Source organism: Trachurus trachurus (genome assembly GCF_905171665.1).
Source record: "Trachurus trachurus genome assembly, chromosome: 14".
Lineage (NCBI taxonomy): Eukaryota > Metazoa > Chordata > Actinopteri > Carangiformes > Carangidae > Trachurus > Trachurus trachurus.
In genome coordinates, this window is record NC_139903.1 from 1,037,329 (window position 1) to 1,061,478 (window position 24,150).

The 24,150-nt window shown below is 44.3% G+C and overlaps 1 protein-coding gene and 1 long non-coding RNA gene across 2 annotated transcripts in view; both read right to left on the minus strand.

The window, feature by feature from the left end:
* The window catches only part of LOC310996890 (uncharacterized protein), a 227,766-nt gene that overhangs the window by 122,761 nt on the left and 80,855 nt on the right, over nt 1–24,150 (minus strand). The gene's annotated exons all lie outside the window — the stretch shown is intronic.
* On the minus strand, nt 6,633–7,218 carry LOC310996935. Its single transcript, XR_014595921.1, has 3 exons — nt 7,171–7,218; nt 6,869–6,994; nt 6,633–6,768 (listed from the first exon to the last, which is right to left on the minus strand). It is a non-coding gene; the product is annotated as an uncharacterized lncRNA (long non-coding RNA).

Here is a 24,150-nt window from a genome sequence, read left to right on the forward strand (position 1 = left end):
CACGCAACCATAGCGAGAGAGGTTAAAAAATAAAAATTAAAAAAAAGTGGCGGTGACCGGGGGCTTGTCTAGCCATAACCCGTGGGTCAGGCCGAGTTGGTCTGGCGCCAGAACTAACGTTCACGCGGTCTGAAACCGAACTACAAAGCGAGTCCGAGTGAAGCATCTTTCCGAGGTTATTAACGGGTGCTATGGCTAACTTAGCACGGAGAAAAGTTTTAACACATTTTATTGCCAAACCTGTCTCCACCTTATGCCACAACATGTTCGAGCTACACAGTGTTTCAAATAAACCCGTGGCTCACTTAAAATAGTATGTATACTATTTACGTTGCGTTATAATAACGTTAAGGCCCAGACATTCAGATGCTAACAAGGCCAATTAGCTTTGGTGAGGAATGGCTTCGTCGCGATAGTAGCCTAATGTTTGTAAACTGATATTTCATGCTTAGGAATGTTATCATAAAAAATACATTCGTTCAAAATCAGCTACTTACCGTCAGGTCAAGTTGATATTCAAGTCAATCCGCTGTGCCCGCCAGCCCGCCTGCCACATGCTCCGCCATGCCTGCTTTCACCTTTCTGTCCCAACCGTCAGGGAATGACGTAGTCGGTTCCGCTTACTTGATTTTTTTAAGTTGTTAAGGTACTGTCCAATAAAATTGAGTTGACTTGTTTGATAATTACACGTACTTATAGCTAATTGATATTTGTAGTGCATTCTCAAAAATCTTGTTGAAACATACTATTTATTATTACAAATATTTAAATAATGTAATCTGTGAGTCACATACTAATTTATTTTAAAGACATAAACTTAATTTTAGTATGGATATTTCACACAAAGATTCCTGTTGGATTTTTACTAATGAATTTTGATTTAGTCAAATCAAATACTCATCAAGATGATATTTAGCATTTTTATTAAGCATGCATACTTATATATTAATGTTACATTTACTGGGCTCTTGAATTATTTATTACAGTAGGCCTACGTAAAAATAAAGTACAAAAATATACAAATGAGAAGTGCATCACTCAGCCACAGCATCATTTCTCTGTACTGGGTCAGGCCACAGGACTTCATCCTCAACTGGCTCATATAGTATACTATAACATATATGTTCCCTCACATCATTGGACACAAGTGTGATTAGTTTTGAGTTGTTGTGTTCAACCGGTGACACCTGCGCTTTACAGTTTTTCTCAATTAGACTAAATACAAAAGAACTAATCAAAGTAACAAGCAACAGGTGAGGAGACAGGAGGGCAAAGAAACCTGATTGGTGGAGACACACAAGGAACAGGGCAGGGCTGACAAGGTGCAACACAGGACAGGGCTGCGTTCCAAAAACAGTTTGAGTCGCCCTCGCTCACTTGCCCTCAGCACTTGCCCTCGGGGGAATCCCCGCCGCCATCATAAGGGCTGTTCCATTTCTCCAAACAGCTGAAGTGAACTTGGTGAGATCGACCCTTGAGGGCTGAGTGATCGAGTCAACATCGATGGTCACTCCAGAGCTGTATATCACCCACAATGCATTGCAGTGGTGCACGAAAAATATGTCCATGCGGTGGCGATAATGAACCTCAAGCACCGTTGTCTGCTGTCTATTTACCACCAAAGAAGAAGAAAATGAATTAAAGGAGCCAGCACCACATCCATGGCCAGCAAGGGCAGGTACTAATTGTGCAATTAGACTGGCCGTTGCACAGTTATGGCAGAGCGGGAGCCCACCGTTTACAAGTGTAAGTATAAGCTATTTGTCACAAACAAAAGAAAAAGAAAGCAAAATACTTGTATCTAAATAGCATTTTATTCTTCTGATGTCGCATCGTTTGCTGTGCATTCTGTGTGATTAAGGGATTGTTTCCATATTGTTACAGGGTCTGATGAGGAGACGGAGCTCCTCATAAAGCTCAGAATGAGAAATGAAGCTCTCTTTACTGGCAAAAGAAATGCCTCAAAGCTGGCCTGGGAGTGAGTTTATTTGTAACCTACTGTGGCATTGAATGTATTTCTGTTACTTATTACTTACCATTGCTTCTTTGTTGTGGTGCTTATTTTATTTGTGGGAGACTAAAGGTTTTAATGTACCGTGTTTCGCGGGGTTTTTTTTAAGTCGCGTTTTTTTCCTCGTTTGGCTGACCATGCGACCTATTCAGAAGCGACGTATAGGCTATAGGCTACTATCAAAAATATAGCCTACGCTATGACCACAAGAGGGAAGCGAGGCTTTTATTTCTGAATCCCTCCGCATTCAGTAGCTCATCTTCATCATCCTCACGTGCTGTTCTTGCTGCGCTGTCGGCCCGTCTTCGGTCTCTGCTCCGGTCCCGACTGGGCTCCGGACACGGAGCAGAGACCAAAGACGGGCCGACAGCGCAGCAAGAACAGCACGTGAGGGCTGTCCCTCTCTGAAGCAGAGGAGAGGTCAGCTTCACTCCCGTAAGTCTTCACAGAGTCCACAAAGAGTTTCTGATCATATCCTCACCAGTTTGCTCCAGGCGACTTGAGTTTTTTTTTTTTTTTTTTGCCCCGGCCTGTAGTAGCTAGGCTATAGGTGTCGGTCTTTCGTGTACACAAAGCCCCGGCCGTTACATGAGACCTGGCTATTAGGCTAATTAAATGTTTGAAAAATAAATGCGACTTATAAACTGGTGCGACTTTACATGTTTTTTTCCTCTTCATGACGTATTTTTTGACAGATGCCACTAATACTCAGGTGCGACATATAGTCCGGAAAATACGTTTGGTGAGCATAACATAATTGTTTTATTGTGTAAATAGGACAATTGTACAGAAGATGGGTCTGCAGGGGAGGGTGACAGGAGCACAGGCGGCTAAAAAGTGGGAAAACCTGAAAAAGAAATACAAGGTAATTAGTATACAGTAGCTATACAATTGGTGAAACAAATTCACTCATAAAAAAACTTACTTCTGTTTTCTCCCCTATAGGACCTGAAAGCCCCCCCTACAGGGGCAGGAACCGATCAGGGGGAGGAAAAGGCAGACAGCTGGCAGTGGTTTCCCCTGATGCATGAGGCAATTGGGGCACGGCCATCGGTGACACCTCCCGTCCTTATTGCCTCATGCACAGGGGAAAAACCAACAACGAGCAGCACTGCCACTGCCAGCTGTCTGCCAGGACCTCCAGAGAGCCCCACACCACCACCATCATCAGCATCATCATCATCAGCATCAGCATCATCATCATCAGCATCATCATCAACAGCATCATCATCATCATCAGAACCACCACCACCACCACCACAAAAACCACGTTCATCTCCGCCTAAAAAAAGAGCCCGGAGGGAGCGCCTCGTTGACATTATTCTGAAGGAGGGAGAGAGGGATGAGGACCGCTTCCAGCGTTTGGAGGCACAGACAGACAGGCTTCTGAACATTTTTGAAAAGATGGTGGACAAAATGTAGGCAAATCTAATTTAGTAATTTATTATTTAGGCCCTGATTAATGCCTTGTGAGTTTATTTCAGTAATTAAATCACAACACCCTCATTTGTTTTCTTTTATTTTGACATTAACAGAAATTTCATTTTGTTTCAATCTTTTTTTTTAACTCAAAACTTTTGAAAAATAAAATACACCACACATGTGGAAAAGAAACATGAAAAAATAAATCTCAATAGCATAATTGTGTGGTGTCTCATTTACCTTATATTCCCTACAGATAATCATGGTCCAGTAGCTGTTGGACAGGTGCGGAGATGCGGCCTGCCAGCCTTTCTCTTAGTGCTGCTCCACCGACCTCAACAGCAAGAGGGGCAAGAGGGATATTGTCCGCCCAAGCTTCCTGGACTGGCTCCTCAATATCCCCGACACCCAGGCATATGTTATGCAGTACAGCACAACAGGTGATGACGGATGGCACAAACGTTGTGTCAACTTCCAGGGCCTTAAAGAAGATGCTGCGCCATCGAGTCTTCATCATACCAAAAGACCTTTCAATAACTGAACGGGCCCTGGAGTGACAGCCGTTGAAGCGCTCCTGGACCCTGGACTGCAGTGGCTCTCTGAATGGTGTCATTAGCCAAATTGGCTGCTCAATGCAGGGGTATCCACCATCACCTACAATGAAGTAGCCTGCTGGGGGGTAGAGTTGACCTGTGTAAATGGGACTGTTCTTTAGCACACGTGTGTCATGGACAGACCCAGGGTAACCTGTAAATGTGTCCAAAAACCTGCCTCCACTGTCACACACAGCTTGGAGCTGGATAGAATGAAATAGCTTGCGATTAGTGTAGTCAGTGGAGGCAGGACCTGCAGGTGCCTTTATTCTAATGTGGCAGCCATCAATAGGACCCACACATGCTTTGAATGCCTCATGCTGTGCAAGGCCAGCAAACCCCTCTCCTGTTGCCTCCAGCTCATTGGGTTTGGGGAGGGTGATGCAGTGGCTCCTCTTCTCCACTATTTTGCCTGCCACCTTATGTACGGCACGAAAGACACTTGTCTTCGGGGAACCCAATGCCCTCGAAACAACACTATAGGAGGCCCCATGAGCCAGCCAGTACAGAAATAAAAGGACTTCAAAGTCAGGTTCCCAGCCATGACTTTTGTTGATGTCCAGCAATTCCATCAACATGTTTATGGCATCACGGGACAGACGGAAATCCCTCTTTGGATCCTCCTGGGGATCCAAATATACCGTCATCAATGGTAGTGCTGTGTTGATGACGGCATAACGAACAGACGGTGTCTGGAAAAAATTAAATCAAAACTGTATCACAAAGGAATGCACAAAAAACTATGCTTTCTTCTCATTTATTATATTATAGACAATTGTTTCATTTCATTTCATTTCGATTTATTTCATTCATGGTTTACATTCTCACATGGTTGCACATATTTACATAATGTACACATTGTCACCATAAATAAAAAGGAGCATGATGAAGAAAACTTATAGTACCTGCCTCTCTCTGTTGTTATAATTACATTGGCTTACTATCAACACCAATATTGTACTCTGTTTCAAAATATTAAGAATGATGAAACATAGTAGTGACAGGAAAACAAACAAAATAGCAGTAGACACCACTCGTCTATCTATCTTTTCTTTTTTTCCCTTCTTTTTCTCTTTCTCCTTCTTCTTTTTTGTAGATGCTTTTCTTTTCTTTTTTAAACAACTGAGACATACTTGTACAACTTTTCAATTCCTTGCTTTGTGAATGCCATACTTTTACACCTGCAACAGAAATACACATTTGTTTTAAGCTTAGCCTTGCAAATGAATGTTTAAAATGAAGCTTCAGTCTGTTGCCCCCTTGCTCCAAGTTTTGTAAATGTTCTGGTAATGATCTGTTCTTTGCTTTAAACATTGTTCCCTGCAACATCTATCCTACATGACTTTAAGTGTTGTGTTTGTAACCACAATCTTTAACAATTAAGACCATAAAGACAATGAGGAATAGGAGGAGGAGGAGGAGGATGGTGGTGGTAACAGACCTAATAAGTATCAGGAAAAAACAATCTAAAAATAAAATTAATGTAAACTAAACTTAAAGTAGGTTAAATGTATTTAAACAACTGTCTATAAATTATAAGGTAAAGAAAAATAAATAAATAAATAACTAATGAATTGCCTGAATAAAATTTGATACAAAACTAATAATTCTGATAATTACCAGGTGCCGACGTATTCCCATCAAGCGCAGAATGCGTCTTTGTCTCATTGAAATGAGTCTCCGCGTATTTTGGTTAATTTGCAAAAGGCAGTACAGCGCTACTCCAACCACATGTGGTTGCTCCATGATTGTCTGGGCTGTTAGTGAACGAGGGCAGGTGTGTTCCATTTACCTCTTTCACTCCTCCTCCGCCCACTTTCCCTCTGCCCTCCAAGTGGCCTCCGTGTGACGTCATAGCAAGGGCTGAGGGCAAGTGAGCGAGGGCGACTCAAACTGTTTTTGGAATGCAGCCCAGGTGTGCAAGGAGAGTGGAGGGAAAACACAGGAAGTGACACTAGAACAAAAAGCACAAGAACTGAACTACAAAATAAAACAGGAACTGATGAAAACAAGAGTCCAAAACAACTGAAAACCGAGCCACTAATGGCAGCAGACCCCGGGCCATGGCAATCTGTGCCCAAAACTGAACTATGTTGTCAAATCGTGATCATCGACTTCCGAAGGTCACAACACGTGCATGCCCCCTCTGCATCAACAACTCAACAGTAGAGAGGGTGGAAAACATCAAGTTCCTCGGAGTCCAGATCTCACAGGACCTGAGGTGGAGCAAGAACACCTCTGGGATTGTGCTGAGGGGCCAGCGGCAGGGCCGGCCCTGTACATCTGGGGGCCCTAAGCAGGATAAAATTGGGGGCCCTGCCTCACAGTGTATATATGTACCATCAAATATTCATAAAACCAGCTACCGTATGAAACCCTTGCATATTTTATTGTACCTCTATCAACATGATGGCGAGCAGATATTTTATTACTAATTAGAGTCACTGAAACACTTAAAGCTGTCTAATTGCACGTCATTTTTTCTTCTACTTTGTTTTTGTCTGAATGTTAATGTTAATATTGTGAATGGCAATAGGTGGCTCCAAACCTGCAGTATTAAATCACTACTTTTGATGTAGCAGAAAGATAAAAGATTCTACAAAAGATTACAGTTTGAACAGATTTATTTTCTTTAAATTATCTGTACAGCTAAATTCTAGAACCCTTAAAACAAAACTTCAGTTGAGAAGAAGATAGAGGATGTTGGTTGGTCAGCAGCATCATCAGCAGTAACCATTGGAGCTGTGGAGAAGATTAGTAGAATTTTTTTAGCCACTTGTGTACACACAATTTAATTTTCCAACAGAGATAAACATATTGTGGCAACAAACAAGAAACTTACCAACTGTATGACTGGAACCAGCCACAGGGGAATGAGGATGTGGCAACATGACATATCTAATCAGCCATTAATAAATGGGTGATTGATCCTTTATCCCCTCACAGGAAAACAGCTGTTATCTTTTCACTGTAAACAGACCTTAAAATCAGCCAGGACATGTTAACTGCAGCAGGCTGGTACCATAGACTGTAAAAAGAAGGCTGGTACATGTAGCAGCTAGCCAGCTAAGTGAGCTAACACAAGCACAGACATGTTTTTCGGCTAAACGTACATCTGGTAAACATAACATTAATTAGCCTTACCTTGTCCTTGTTTTTTTTTCATCCTCGACCTTCTTCTTTTTACTATTTTCCTCACCTGACGGATATATCCTTTTGGACATCGTCGCTGTCCAAAAGCTAATCACCTCCTCGCAAATCGCGATCTCAGTGAGTGAGGGAGGAAGGGAGGGGGCCAGGGGGGAGAGGGGGGGAAGGGGTGGTGCGCGCTCGTTACCGGACAACGGCCACAGTCTGCGTTACGTTTACGTATGCGTGTCACGGTCATTGTTGCCAGTTGGGTCAAGGGTTACACGTTGCCCTTGTCAGAGACGGTTAGACAAATGATTCAGCAAAGTTTGGGGGCCCCCTAGTGGCTGCGGGGCCCTAAGCAGCTGCTTAGTTCGCTTATAGGGAGGGCCGGCTCTGGCCAGCGGAGATTGCACTTCCTGAGGAGGCTGAAACAAGCCTCCCTCCCCAACAACATCCTCAGGATCTTCTACAGAGGCGTGGTGGAGAGCGTACTGACCTACTGCATCTCGACTTGGTTCCCCAGCTGCAGTGTGTCAGACCAAAAAGCCCTACAGAGGATAGTCAGGGGAGCAGGGAGGGTCGTCGGAGTTTCCCTCCCCTCTGTCCAGGAACTCTTCTTCAGCCGGTGCAGGATAGAGCATGGCTACCCGACCCGAGCCCGCGGGTAACCCGGGTCGGGCCGGGCCTGGTTTTTAATTAATTAATTCGGGCCCGGGTCGGGCTGCACGCGGACAGCTGGTCTTGGTCGTTGGTCGCGTGCGCTCTGAGCGGTGCGCGTCGCGTGTGTGTGTCGCTAGTGCCACTCATAGACTGGTGCCACTTCAGGTGGATCTGTGAGCCAATCATCCATCCGCAGTCTGGGCAGGGGAGCCCAGATGCAGCTGCCCTCTGGTGTCGCTGGGCACGTCTCTCGGTCCTTCTCTGCTGGTTCCTGTCGTGTATGAGTGAGGTTGCTCTGGCGCACACACACACACACACACGGCCGTGTTCACCTCTCTCTCGCTCTCTCTCCCTCTCTCTTTCTATCTCTCTCTCTCTCTATCTACCGAGTCGTCTCACTTCCGAGCCGCTTGACGAGCGTTGCGCTGTTAAATGTCATTGAAAATAACGTGCATTTGGCATAATAACACTTCGGGTAACGGGTCGGGTCGGGCCTGGTTTTTAATTTATTAATTTGGGCTCGGGTCGGGTCGGGTTTGAGAGTCTCGGGCTCGGGCCGGGTACGGGCTTAATTTCCAGGCCCGTGCAGCCCTCTAGTGCAGGAGCACAGCCCTATCAATTGTCATGGGACACCTCACACCCTCTACACAAGCACTTTGAGCTGATGCCAGAAGCATCAAGTGCAGAACCACCAGGTTGTCCAACAGCTCCCTACTATGAGCATTTATTTGCACTTAACTGTTTTTTTCTTTTTTTCTTTTCTATTTATCCAGATTCTTATTCTATTTTTATAGAATTTTTTATTCTATTTTATAAGTGAGTGGGTATATGTGGGGGAAATGGAGGTGGGAGGGGGGGAGTGTGTGTTGTATTTCGAGTCTTTGAGAAATGTCATGTCATTTTGTCTACACTACACTGTAATGTAACAAACTGATAAAATAAAGACCTTTGACCTTAAAAGGGCCCAAGACCATTAAGACATTTAGATAGATAGATAGATAGACAGACAGACAGACAGACAGACAGACAGACAGACAGACAGAGAGATAGATAGATAGATAGATAGATAGATAGATAGATAGATAGATAGATAGATAGATAGATAGATAGATAGATAGATAGATAGATAGATAGATAGATTCTTCGTCTTCTTTTTACCTCCATCAGGTAACTTGTGTGTAAATATGCAGCTGCTGATTGATTAAAGTGTTTACTAAACATTATTGTAATGCATCGTTGGATTTAAACAGGCTTCACCACACAAACAGGTTCTTTTGTAGGGATCAGTTGTTACTAAATATTTACACCCTGTAACTGCCAGATGTAACTGTTTACAGTCAAACTTAAAGTGAAGAATAAAAGATGTGACTGTTGACTGTAACTTGATCATGGTGTAAATCCTGAAGATTTTAAATTGAATTTCAAAGACAGAAACTAACAACAATAACAACAACAAAAACAGGTTTGCAAGAAAGAGCTAAGACACAAACTTGGAAGAAGAAAATAATCATATCAATACAAGTTTCATAATTCTTAATCTGTCTTTATTGCATTAGATCATACATGTTTCATATATATCTACATATAAATGTGAATTTGCACACTACAATCTGTTAGAAAATACCCGCAATGCTCCAAAAGCCATAGCACTAAAAAACAGGTACCAAATGATTATTACATTAAATTGAGATCAGTCCTCTCTCTCTCTGGTCTGCAGAGAAGAAGCAGAAGTTTTAGGGAGGTGATGAGTCACAAACCCATTCAGTGATGTCATATATGATGTCATATCTTAACTCATTGAGTGCCGCGCTCCTTTCCAAAGTTTTAGTCAAGTGTACCGGCAATTTAGACCATTTTTGACTTTTTATGTAGAGCCACAGTGTATTCTATATTATTGCCACCAACACATACTGTGGCTCAATTGAAAGGTTTACCTTAATGCTTCAAGTGGCCACAAACCGTTTGTTTCTACGTGCCTCTGTTCCTGAGAAAAGTCAAGCTAAACATGGCTGGGTTTCACCAAAATCCCTCCTTTTTTTCTAGAAAAGGAGATAGAGCGTCTTTTATGAAAGGTGCGCTGTTTGTGTCTGTCGCTCTTCTCACACTCGCATTTCTGGATCAAAGGGCTCGTATAAGATAAATATATACAACAGTTGTTGTTCTATTCACAAAACCACCATCGGGGGCGGGGGGGGCGCCACTAAACAACAATAACACAGACGCACCGTGCCGTGTCACAGCTTCTCCCCGCGGAACGTGAGGGTCAGTCGGCCACCGCGGCTCGGGAAGACCGGTCCCGCCGGTGGTCGCGGTTCTTCTGTGGTTCGGGTCGGTGATGCCGGTCTGCTTTGGCCCAGAGACCATCAGATTTTACCGCGGGGGGACTTTGGGGAGGACACGGTGTTGCTCCAGATGAAGACCGGGCGGACTGTCGGCTGAGAGCTTCCTGGTTCAGCTCCGAGCAGCTCGAGCAGCTGGAGCAGCAGCGCGGGTGAGAGCAGAGCAGCTGCGCTGCATCTGCATGCAGAACTCGTTTGCAGAAGCCGAGTTATGATAAAAACTTCCAGATCATGAGCTGTCATGTGACTTTGATCGTCATCTATTTCAGTTCTCCTCGTCGTAGAGTCCCCAAATTTACATATAATGTGTATTAAAGTGTCTATTTTCATAATTTAAAAAAAAGCAAAAAACGTAAAATTACGTTTTCGGCACTCAACGCATGGGAACGAAAAACGAGAAATTACGTGGTTGGCACTCAATGAGTTAACAGGTTCACCTGTTCACAAACATTTTCTCTTCACTGCTGCACTTTACATTTTATTTTACATCCACAATCATCAGCTGTGGAAACAGCAATAGATCAAATTCACCTCAGAGTCTCCAGTCGAAAGTCTGGACTCTTCACAAGGTCACGAAGCTGCTGCAGAGCTGAAGAGTTCAGGTTGTTTCCACTCAGGTCCAGGTGTCTCAGGTGGGAGGGGTTGGGCTTCAGAGCTGAGACCAGAGAAGAACAGCTGATCTCTGACAACCTGCAGTTCATCAAGCTGAATAAAGAATAAAATAAAATCAGATGTGTCCTGATCAATGATCAGTGAATAAAATGAGCAGACGGACTTTGTCCTTCTGCTGCCACATGATGATGATCCTGTTGGTCTAAAACACTGAGATTCAGGACTTGATCAAAGTTTAAAGGTCCAGTCTTGGTCCTGGTCTCAGGAACACACATCACACACACACACACACACACACACACACACACACACACACACACACACACACACACACACACACACACACACACACACACACACACACACACACACACACACACACACACACACACACACACACACACACACACACACACACACACACAAAGTGACCAGACTATTGATTATCAATGAGGACTAAAGTGAAATGAGCGGAAAGTATCATTCTCAGTGTGAGAGAAGAACAACTGGAAACATGAGACAACAACAATTTCAAACGTCCTTCATCCATTAAATCAAAGTCAATAATCAGAGTTCTGAGTGCAGATCAATCAGGTTCAGTTGTGGATCAAATATATCAGATCTACAACAGTAACAGTCAGTGAACTCACTCCAGAGTCTCCAGTCTACAGTCTGGACTCTCCAGAAAACCACTCAGATGCTTCACTCCTGAATCCTGCAGCTCGTTCCAGCCCAGGTGCAGTTTTCTCAGGTGGGAGGGGTTGGACTTCAGAGCTGAGACCAGAGAAGAACAGCTGATCTCTGACAAACTGCAGCCCCACAATCTGAATAAAGAATAAAAGCAGTGAGTTGAGGACCTCAAGTGGCCTCCATCATTCATACATGGAGGCAGTTTAGGTCAGTTAGGGCCACTCTGCCATATCGGCCAGATTGGTGGAGGCTGCAGCAATGGTTAACCTTCTGAAAGTTTCTCCCATCTCCACACAGGATCTCTGAGCTCAGCCAGAGTGATCTGTGGGTTCTTGGTCACCTCTCTGACCAAAGCTCTTCTCCCCCAACTGTTCAGTTTGGCCGGACGGCTGCAGCTCTAAGAAGAGTAGCCTACTGGTTGACCTAAACTTCCTCCATGTAAGAATGATGGAGGCCACTTTGCTCTTCGAAACAATAAGTTGAGCAGATTTTTAAAGCCTTGTCCAGATCTGTACATTACCACAGTTCTGTCTCTGAGCTTTTGGGGCAGTTCCTTTGACCTCATGGATCTCATTTTGCTCAGATGCAAATGAGCCTTAAGTTCTTATTTAGACAGGTGTGTACCTTTCCAAATCATGTCCAAACCATTTAACTCAACATAGCTAGACTCAAATGTAGGTGCAGAACCATCTCAAAGAGGAATAAAAGAAATTGACAGCAGCTGAATGATCTACAGGAGAGTCAGAGCAAAGGGTCTGAATACTTGTTCAGGTGATATTTCAGGGTTTTTTTTAATTTTTTTTTTTAACATAAAGCTGCAAAAGAACAACTAGTTAAAAAATTGAAGGGGGTCTGAATACTTTCCTCACTGCCTTCATGGCCTACTGTAGATGGACGGATGTGTGCTTATGTTTATGTTCTGTTAATTTGTAGACAGGAGGAGGAGAGATGACAGGAGGAGACCAGAGAGAGAGGTGACTGGGGGCAAGTTTGTGTGCGTTTGTGTGTCACATCAAGATTCATTGAAATTGTGTCTTCTCTGGATGATCACCACTGATGATCTTAAAAGATGAGGATGATCTAATAAGATGTGTGTGGTTCTTTACAGCTGTAGCCTCTCAATATTGCTGTCAAACTTCACCAGATTTAAGCCTTTGACACCTGAAAATCCTTAGTCAAGGACACCCCCAAGAAAGAGTGACTGGACTAAAACCACGACGACCATGACGACCCTCAGTGTGGATCAGTGTAACATCAGCCTCATGTCTGCAGCTCAGTGTCAACACAACTTTCACATCACATTCATCTGAACACAGAAATAAAACAGAGTCTGACCTCAGAGTCTCCAGTCTACAGTCTGGACTCTCCAGAAAACCACTCAGATCCTTCACTACTGAATCCTGCACGTCGTTGAAGCTCAGGTCCAGGTGTCTCAGGTGGGAGGGGTTGGACTTCAGAGCTGAGCCCAGAGAAGAACAGCTGATCTCTGACAAACTGCACTTCCACAATCTGAATGAAGAATCAAATCAGTGAGTTGAGGACAAAGCTCCTTGTTGACAGCGTTCAGTGTCTCATCATCTGTTCAGAGCTGAAGAAGCTTCAGAAAGAACAAGTTCAGAAAGTAAAAGTCCAACAGCTGAAGCAACAGGAAGCAGGTTAAACAGTCACATAGAGAGAAAACAGCTCATTAATATTCATGAGAAGCTGCTGCTGCTTCAACACAGATGCAGTGACTCCACCTCTTCACCTGTCAGCTCCACCTGTGGCTCCATCCAGACAAACATGTTGTGCAGCCACATTGATCAGAGATGTATTTATTTCTCAAGTTTTAAAGACAATAAACAAGAAAGGCTGAACTCTGTTGCTATGACAACAAACATGAAACTCGTGCTGTCAAGTTAACGCGTTAATTTTGGCGATTAATTTTAAACATTTAACACGTTGCAAAAAATTAACGCTGTTTTGTTTACTTCCAGTGGCGGCTGACCCGTTACCTTTGGTGACGTGTGCAGGCAAACCAGACAAAGCATGTACCGGCTGTAGCGCTGTTATTCTTCACTTTATTAGGGTTTAATATTTTTTCATGCGAGTAAGTAACCGTTTAGATGACCAATATGCGGTTAGTTTATCCACATGACGATGAAGTTGCTCCGACGACGTTCTCGGAGCAGTGACGCTCCACCAGCAGAGACCGTAGCGGAGCATCACCGAGGCAACAGCCCGGTCTGCGGAGCCGGTCGGCCGGGTAACAGCGTCGTCCCCGGGGTAAGATAGAGAGCCCATTAACTTAACTACAGGTCTTTAGAGCTTCACCGCCGGCTGGTTTCATTCTTTTAGATTAGTTATTGGACGTTTGTTTAGTTGTTGATTAGTTTGTTTGAATGAAAAGTGAAGCTTCATGTGTGAATTGGACAGAAGAGCAGCGCTGCCATGGAGATGTAGGCTACACAAATCACCACCTACAGATCAATAAATACAACAATGAACCGATCGGTCTATAGCTATTCAATTTAATTTACAGAGGGAAATTCAGTGATGTGGTTGTTTTTTCGTGCACGTCAGCAGCACAGCTTGGTAGGAAAAAAGGAAAAACATGCCCATAAGTGGTCTGGAGTGGTCTTGATGGTTTTGATATTCGACCTGCACTTCAACACATGTAGCCTGGGTTATTTTGTTATTATTTTTGTTGGAGAATATAAGCCAGTGGCCTTTTTGTGCCAAATTTGTTCTTCACAGGAGAGAAACTGTGTTTAAAGTTTAAAGAAAGCCATTAAAATAGTCTTTGAATTTTCTTTGTGTTTATTCTACACTAATTTGATGATTATACATAAATAAATATTTGTTATAAGCTCAAGTCGTAAGTGGACAAATGCAGTTTATTAATCGCGATTATGATTAAGAAAATCACAGAAAATTGTGCGATTAATTAGCTAGATTATTATTTTTTAATTGATTGACAGCCCTAGTAGAAACACATGTTGAATGAAGCAGCTGATGAATCTCAGAGACAGATAAGCCTACTATTTCACTACAAACATCACAGAGGTGAAGCCACCAGCTATTGATTATATATCAGTTATTGTCTGACACATTACATGTGTTTATGTAGTTGAGGAGAAATGTGAAGAGAAAGAGTGACTGTACTAAAACCAGAGAAGAAGAAAACAGACTTCACCATGACGACCTTCAGTGTGGATCAGTATAACATCAGCCTCATGTCTGCAGCTCAGTGTCAACACAACTTTCACATCACATTCATCTGAACACAGAAATAAAACAGAGTCTGACCTCAGAGTCTCCAGTCTACAGTCTGGACTCTCCAGAAAACCACTCAGATCCTTCACTACTGAATCCTGCAGGTCGTTGAAGCTCAGGTCCAGTTCTCTCAGGTGGGAGGGGTTGGACTTCAGAGCTGAGCCCAGAGAAGACCAGCTGATATCTGACAAACTGCACTTCCACAATCTGAATAAAGAATAAAAGCAGTGAGTTGAGGACAAAGCTCCTTGTTGACAGCGTTCAGTGTCTCATCATCTGTTCAGAGCTGAAGAAGCTTCAGAAAGAACAAGTTCAGAAAATCAAAATAAAACAGCTGAAGCAACAGGAAGCAGATTAAACAGTCACATACAACATTAATCCTGAATACCTAAGATTCAGCCACAATCCAGATATGGTGGGTCACATGTTTTGGTTGTGCAGGGCTCTGAACAACTTCTGGACAGAAATCTTTGAAGCTCACATACATGGTGTCAATGTAGACCCTGATCCTGTAGTTGCCATCTTTGCAACAACAACCTCGGAAGAACAATTTACTGTGTGTGTGTGTGTGTGTGTGTGTGTGTGTGTGTGTGTGTGTGTGTGTGTGTGTGTATGAGTTGGATATGTTTTTATTTAGGGTATATCTATATATGTGAGTGTATAGATCTTTTTTCTATTTTCATTATTTTATTTATTTATTTATTTGTTTTCCGTCTTGTGAGGGGGGGTTGGGCGTGGTTGATTTGCTGTAAAATGTTAATTGTTCTATAACCTGAAAAAAGGCTATAACTAAAGTGCTTAAAAAAACAAAACAGCCACATACAGAGAGAAAACAGCTCATTAATATTCATGAGAAGCTGCTGCTGCTTCAACGCAGACGTAAACTCTGCCAGCTCCACCTGTAAGGACAAAGTGGAGACAAAAGTCCAACAGGTCCAGTCAGTGAACTGACCTCAGAGTCTCCAGTCTACAGTTTGGACTCTCCAGTCCAGTACACAGAGCCTTTACTGCTGAATCATCCAGGTTGTTTCCAGTCAGGTCCAGTTGTGTCAGGTGGGAGGGGCTGGACTTCAGAGCTGAGGCCACGACTTCACAGTGACTCTCGGAGAGTTGACAACCAACAAGACTGTGAAGAGAGAAAATAAAATGTGTCAGAATTAAATCAGCTTTAGACTAAACAGTTGATGTATCTGATGACAGGATGTGATAAATATCTGAGGTTCAGGTCATCTTCTCTGTCTGAGTTTGACATGAAACATGGCTGGCATGTTCAGACCGAAAAACCAAAAAATAGTTGGTTTTGGTGGTTTTGGTGTGATATCAATAGTGGACTTGTCATATTCAAGGCTGTGAAGATGAGCAGGAAGGAGGAGAAGACAGCGATTGACAACATGGAGAAACATAATTTACAAACTAAATGTTTGGTGGTGATCTGGGCATCTACAGAATTTCAAGAAAAGCTAGAAAGCAGCTGCTTAAATCAGTTTCTGGAAAGTCAAAATAAAAGAACAAAATACAGTGGCATGCAGCCCTGGTCAAAATTTCTGTTAACCCAGGGTTTTTAGTGAGAAGTGAAATGTTGAATGTTATTAAATAATGATGATGTTTGCTGCATTGTAAGGCAGCAATATATATATTTTTTGATGGGTTTATTATGGATGCAACATGACTTGCGTGGGCGTAGGTGTGACAGAGGGGGACCAATGGGAGCAGCTGCAAAGTGCTCATGTGGGTATAATCAGGAAGTGAGGCAGAGTGTGGCCAGGTGAATGAGGGGAAGCCGGGAGCGGAGCTGTTGCAGGTTGGTGGAAATTAAAGTGTTGGTGTTTTTAAATCGTCTTTTTTGTTGGATTTATCATGTAAGTGTGTTGATTTGTGAACTTGCAGAGAGCCGCCTTGCGGGCGTCACCTTTGAATGCTTGAGATTGGATAAGAACGGGGATCGCTAATCTGTTACGGTTGGGTGGTCGCTGTATTGGAATGAATGCCAGGTTGTGCATGGACATCAGTGTTAAAGCAGAAGTAAGTGATATATTTGTGTTAATATAAGTCTTAAATAGTTATATCTTCCGACAGCAATCAATAGAGTGTTTGGACCGAAACACGGGTCTGTCAGTCACTCTGCTCTGCTCTGAGCCGAGGAGAAAACATTTCTTGTATCCTACAGTTTTTATCCAATGAGGAGAGAGAACGGCATGCAGGGCTGTGTGTGCAGCCAAGGGACGCCGTGAATGTGGCGACGTAGGGACGAGGACTGTTATGGTGCATTCAAGGAAGCCCGTAACTCGTGTTTTTCCGACCTGTGAAGTTGTACCAGTTCGATCTGGTACGAGTTCACGGGTCAGAAGTTACGAGTGGCCGTTATAGTGACTTTCACAGGTAAAACAGGTCGGAAAAACACGAGTGGGTTGCCTGGAACGCTACAAAGTCGTAAGTTGTAACTTGAAGCTGTAATTTACGGTTTCAAAAGCCTGCCTGGAACGCAGCATTACCCAAAACGACCGGATCGCTTACTTCTGCTTTAATTTTGTCGGCTATTTTTCAATTTAGTTTTAGTCTTAGTCTTGTGTCAAATGCCCTTATAAGTTTTAGTCATATTTAGTCAGCTTGTATTCTTTTTTGTTTAGTCACATTTTAGTCGACGAAAAGTCTTGGCATTTTAGTCTAGTTTTAGTCAAAGAAAATCCAAAGTATTTTAGTCTAGTTTTAGTCAATAGTCTTTTTTTAGTCTTTGAAAGCAGATTGACAGTAATGTTAATCACAACTAATCTACTCAAACCAATAGATTAACCAATAGATTAATTTTAGTTTTCTTACTCATCTCAAGATTTATGTCATTATCGACAGCTGTCAGGTGAGCCAACTTTCCAGCTTGTGTGTGTGTTTATGTAGGCTATTTGTCAGTATCTTAACAGAGATGAACACACATACAGCGCAGCGCCGAGACGTGTATACGCCAGGGACACACCAGCCGCAGAAGCGCCGCGAGTAGCCGAGAAGCGGAGTTACGATAGTGTCGTTCACACCATATCCAGCCATATCGCTCTGGTTCACAGCAGCAGCGCCACGGCGCAGCCGCGTGCGATCCTGTCAAGCTGGGCAGGAAGTCGCACAAAGAAACAGCAAGAGAATCCGGTTAATTTTCAAAATAAAACACAGCGATTGACAAATGCAATGATGTGAACGGGAGGGCTCCAGCTCGCACAGGATCTCCGTTGCTCGGAGCTTCGCAGCGATTCCGCTGCTGGTTTACAGCGCCCGCACCCCCCCTGCAATGGCCATGCGCCCCCCACGCCCCCCCTAGCCAGTTTGTAGCCTACTTGCCGCACTTAGCACAGACAGCACCGGTGTGTGTGTGCTCCTCACTCAGGCACTCACACACACACACACACACCCCTGGCAGCAGCGCAGGAGGAGAAAAAACCTGACATGCATCCAGTGATGTGGCACTTTTTGGATTGTAATTTAAAAGTCTGTAACAAAAAAAGAAAAAGACATTTTATTAAGTTTTTATTTGATTAAGTAGATTTCGTCTCGTCTTTTTTCGTCAACAAAAAATGTGTGTTAATTTCGTCACAGTCAGTGTTTAAGGGCATTGATTTTGTCTCGTCTTCGTCTCGTTTTCTTCATGAAAAAAAACATTGTTCACGGATATTCTTCGTCTCGTCTCGTCTGACGAAATTAACACTGATGGACATGATGGCGAGCTAACCCAAAGGAATCCGACGAGCCTAGTCGGGGAACCAGGACTCATATCCGGAGCAGGCGTCATCGGGCCGCCACGCTGGCCCGTTGACAGGGGGGGGCAACCGGGTATGCTGTCCCCGGGCCTCAGGACCATAGGGGCCCCAATTTATGTTTACTTTACATTCACATATATAGGGGGGGGGCCCTATGATGGTGTCTTGTCCCTGGGCCCCAGCAAGTCTGTTGACAGCCCTGCCGCCACGGCAGTAGGCCACACTGCAGCCAAACCTCCACCCTGATTCACCTCTTTTCCCTCGGCCCTCACACACACACACATTCCCCAGCACATTTTATTGACTGACGTAAAAGATGAAAAAAAATTACATAGTTTAAAACGTAAATGGGTCATCTATAACTTCATGTCTTTTGGAGATCATTTCATCTTCCACTTGCTCAACTGTTCAGATTAACAGATATTTTGACCAGGGATGCCCAGACTTTTGGATGACAGTGTAACTGTTATGGTGATTAATCAGCAACAATCACAACCAGCTGAAGAATCAACATGTTGGAGCAAAGTCAAACTGAGGCCTTATCCACATGAAAACGGAGCTTCACCCAAAAATATATTTTTCTTGTTCGTCTGTAAACACGACATAGTTTCCAGAAATATCTGTGTACACACGGATCTTCTGAAAATGACTAAAAACGCTGTAATACATCCACCAGGCCCGTGTGGAGCGTATGTGTCGCTGTAACTGCCACACATAAACACTTATAACAGAGAAGAAGAAGGAAAGCTTCTCCGCTCCATCTCCAAACATTATAAGTGGATTAATGAATTATGATTTTAAAATGATTAATCAAACAGGCCTCGTCTGGACTCACCCAGCCTTCCTGCAGTTCCTCACAGCTGGGATCAGTCTCCATCGTCCCTGAACTGATGTGTTGTACTTCTCCAGGTCCAACTCATCCAGAACCTGCTCTGACATCTGCAGCATGTAGGCCAGAGCTGAACACTGGATGCCAGAGAGTTCCTTCTCTGATCTGTTCTTTGACTCCAGGAACTGTTGGATCTGCTGATGAACTGACTGGTCCTTCATCTCCGTCAGACAGTGGAATATGTTGATGCTTCTGTCAGGAGAGATGTAACCAGTATTCGTCCCCTTCAGGTTGTTGATGGTTCTCTGGATGGTTTCTGGACTGTTGTCTGTCTGACCCAGCAGACCTCCTAACAGCCTCTGGTTGGACTCCAGAGAGAGGCCATGAAGGAAGCGAACAAACAGGTCCAGGTGACCATTTCTACTGCGGAGGGATTTCTCCATGGCTCTCCACAGGAAGACATCCAGGGTTAAACCATCATGTTGTTCTCCCAGGAACTTCTTGAGGACCTGTGTGTTCCTGCTGGTGAAACAGTGGAACATGTAGACTGCAGCCAGAAACTCCTGAACACTCAGATGAACAAAGCAGTAGACTGTTTTCTGGAAGATCACACTCTCTCTTTTGAAGATCTCAGTACAGAGTCCTGAGTTCACCAAGGCCTCTGTGACATCCAGACCACACTGCTCCAGGTCTTCTTGGTAGAACATGATGTTTCCTTCCTCCAGCTGTTCCAACGCCAGCCTCCCCAGCTTCAGAAGAACTTCCCTGTCGACCTCAGTCAGCTCCTGTGGACTCGTCTCATGTCCTTCACCGTACTTGTTCTTCTTCCTCTTTGTCTGGACCAGCAGGAAGTGTGAGAACAGGTCAGTCGTGGTCTTGGGCAGCTCTCCTCTCTGGTCTGTGGTCAACATGTGCTCCAGAACTGTAGCACTGATCCAGCAGAAGACTGGGACTTGACACATGATGTGGAGGGTCCTGGACGTCTTGATGTGTGAGATGATTCTTCTGGACAGATCTTCATCACTGGACCTCCTCCTGAAGTACTCCTCCATCTGGGCGTCAGTGAAGCCTCGGACCTCTGTTACCCTGTCAACACATGTAGGAGGGATCTGATTGGCTGCTGCAGGTCTGGAGGTGATCCAGACCAGAGCCGAGGGAAGCAGATTCCCCTGGATGAGGTTTGTCAGCAGCACGTTGACTGATGACGTCTGTGTGACATCAGACACAACCTCCCTGTTGTTGAAGTCCAGTGACAGTCGGCTTTCATCCAGGCCGTCAAAGATGAAGAGAAGTTTACAGACAGCCAGCTGCTCTGCTGTGACCTTCTGTAATGTTGGATGGAAAACATGGAGCAGCCCGAGAAGACTCAACCGCTGATCTCTGATCAGGTTCAGCTCCCTGAACGAAAGCAGAACCAGCAGACTGACATCTTGGTTCTCCAAGCCCTCGGCCCAGTCCAGAGTGAACTTCTGCACCGAGAAGGTTTTTCCAACGCCAGCGACGCCGTTGGTCAGAACCACTCTGATGGGTCTCTGTTGGACAGGTGAGACTATAGAGACTTTGTCTCTCTGGTGGACAGGTGAGACCGTAGAGACTTTGTCTCTCCGTTGGACAGGTGAGACTTTAGAAACATTACGTCTATGTCGGACAGTCATGTCATTAAAGACACTGTTTTTCTGTTGAACAGGTATGACTTCAGAGATGAAATTTCTCTGTTGGTCAGGTAAGTCTTTAAAGATGTTGTTGCACTTGATTGGAGTGTCATGGAGGGTCTTCTTCTTGGACGTTGTCTCCAGCTGTCTCACCTCATGTTGGGTGTTAACCTCTTCACTCTGTCCCTCTGTGATGTAGAGCTCAGTGTAGATGCTATTGAGGAGGGTTTCACTTCCTGTTCCACTTCCTGTTGCCTCAGTTCCTTCAGTCACTCGTTCACATCTGCTCCTCAGACTGATCTTATATTGATCTAAAACCTCCTGCAGACCACGATCTGCTGAGAGAGAAGAGACAGAGTCAGATTGAAGACATTTCATTGCACACTGATGACTTATCTCTCATTCTATCCCTCACTCACATCCAGGATATTAATCTACAAATCTCAGCCTTCACCTAGACGCATGAAATTTGATGGGATTATAGAACATGCCAACACACACAAAAAATCCTCTTAACGACATGACTTGTGTCCCAATTCAACGGCTGCAGCCTTCGGAGGCGACATTTGAAGGCCACTTACGTCACAGCGCCGCGACTAGGCCTGTCCCAATTCAATTTAATTTGAAGGCTCCTCCAAATGTGGCAGACGAATGCAGCCTTCCTTCCTTTGCCTGTTCTAGGAGGACGCAATGCACCTATCCTTCGTGGCCTCCAGTATCCCAAGATTCTTTACGCGCTGTTGTTGTTATTAGCAACGTAGCATGTTATCGTACGTCAGCGGCTCTCTGCCCTTCCCCCCGCTCTGCGGCTGGCTTGGAGGCGTGGTTGCCCGCTGAGCCAGGCTCCGCTGGCCGCACAGGTGAGGAGCGGAGGAACAGAGGAGCCGTTGCAAGTGCCACTTTCAAATGTTTAACGTTAGGACGTTGTTTACATTCAGATGCAATCAGGACAGACCGTCTCATTTACCGAAGGTTGAGTCAGCCTTCGGAGGAGCCTTAGAAGCCGTTGCCTCCGGAGACCACGTAGGCTGGGTCCTCCGAAGGCTGCAGCCGCTGAATTGAGACACAGCCATGGTGAAATCACAACAGGAAGTCGGCCATTTTGATTTGAACTTTTGACCAATTTGAACGAACTCGAAAACAAAGTTTTGCCTGATTGACTTCAAATTCGCTACAGACCATCTAGATGCAACTCTGAAAAGTTATTAAAAGAATGTCTGTAGGTCAAAGGGCGTGGCATCTGGGGCCTTGCGAATTTTGGCGACTTTTTGTTTGCTCACCATTTCACTTCGAACAGTTCTAACTCCCACATACTTTATCCGATCAACTTCAAACTTGCTGAACATGATAATGGCTCCGCCCTGAACGTCGTAATATATTTTCATTATTTATTTATTATTTTCCTATAGTGCCCCCCAGTGGTGACAGGAAGTGGCCACGTTTTCCTTTAACGTGTACTGATGGCACATAGTTGACCCCATCAACTTCATTCTACTTCTAAAACATGCAGAACTAGTTGGTGAAGCTTCATCATGAACGCTGTGAAGCTACAAGTAATGGCATCCGTGTGGCAAAGCGGCGACTATCGTCCCTCGCCATGAAAATACGTTTGCCCTTTTGATGGCTTTAATAAATTCGTATCAACATGAAAATTGATACACAGTTCCAGGGTGGTGACCTCTTACATCTGATATGGGCGACGCCCATGGGCGGGGCCAAATGCCTCTATAGCACCCCCTTGAAATAAAAAAAAAACCCTCCCCATAGGGTTTTTTTTGGGAGTTGGATCATGAAAATTGGTACACATGTGTAAGTTGTCAAGGCGCACATAAAAGTCTCTTGCACCATTGGTCTACTCAAACAGGAAGTCAGCCATTTTGATTTTAACTCGTCATTTCCACACGTTGCATTTTAACAAACTTGTCCTAGGGATTTTGTCCAATTGACTTCAAATTGATTACAGATCATTGAGAGACCATGCTGATTAAAATTTATTAAAAGCTTTTCTCTACGTCAAGGGGCGTGGCCACTATGACGCCGCCATGTTTGATCCATCGCCATGCATATTCAAGCAGCTCTCTCTCCTACATACTTCATCCAAACTGCTTCAACATTTCTGTACATGATCAGAGCCCCTCCCTCAACGTCTCCATATGCTCGTAGGCAATCTCACTCATGTCGCCCCCTTGTGGAGACAGGAAATCTCTCGCCACACCCCTGGGATGCCTCAGGTCCGCGGTGGCATGGGGTCGCGAGGGCCCGTTCATCGCCGCTTGCGGCTTTAATTTTTCCATTGTATACTTTTGTATGCCTGTTGTGAAGCACAGTCTGCCTTGTACATGAAATGCGCTTTATAAATAAAGTTTGAACTGAATTGAATTGAATTGAAGACAGAGAGTCTGCCAATCTGATCTGATTATTTTCATCAGCTAAATTGCAGACAACAAAGAGAAAGTTTGAATGTTGCTGTGTGATGGAACAATGACTCTCTGACATCAGCTCCTGGTTTTAGAAATGACCACATCAGCAGACAGATGTTCAGTCTCCCTTTGTCCACAGCTGCTCTGATTGGCCGTCTGCAGCTCACCTCTGGTTCTGGGTCTTTGTCCACACTGGGGACAGGAGGGGGGTCCTGAAGAACCAGACTGGTCCCAGTCTGAGGTGAAGCACCGTCTGCAGAATCGGTGTCCACAGCTGGTGGAGACTGGATCCTTCAGGACATCCTGACAGAGACCACAGCTGGACAGCTGCTGGTCCACAGAGACACCACTCCTCTTCCTCCTGTCAAGACATTTCTGTGTCACTATCATGTCACAGTCACAGCTCCACATCTGTGCTCTGATTGGTTAACCACCTTAAAGAGGTGGGGGGGGCACAGAGAAAACAAGAAAAGAGCGGAGAGAGGGCTGTACTATGTGTGCTTGCTCTGTCCTCGTAGTGGAATGATTTTTTTTTATTGTCCCTAATAAGAGACAATAAAAGTCTAAAGTCTAAAGATAACAGATTCATATGATACTGATAAAGAAGGAACTCTGGGTCACGTATGCATTGATCCTGTCAGTCATATTGTTCCACACCGCCTCTGTTACCTTGTTAATGGCAGCAGTTTTTCTTTTTCTTATTGTAAGTTCCTTATATACATCATAAATCTCCATAAGGAGTGCTTCCTGGTTTCTCCATTTCAATTATCTCTGTTTCCTTCACATGAATCTAAT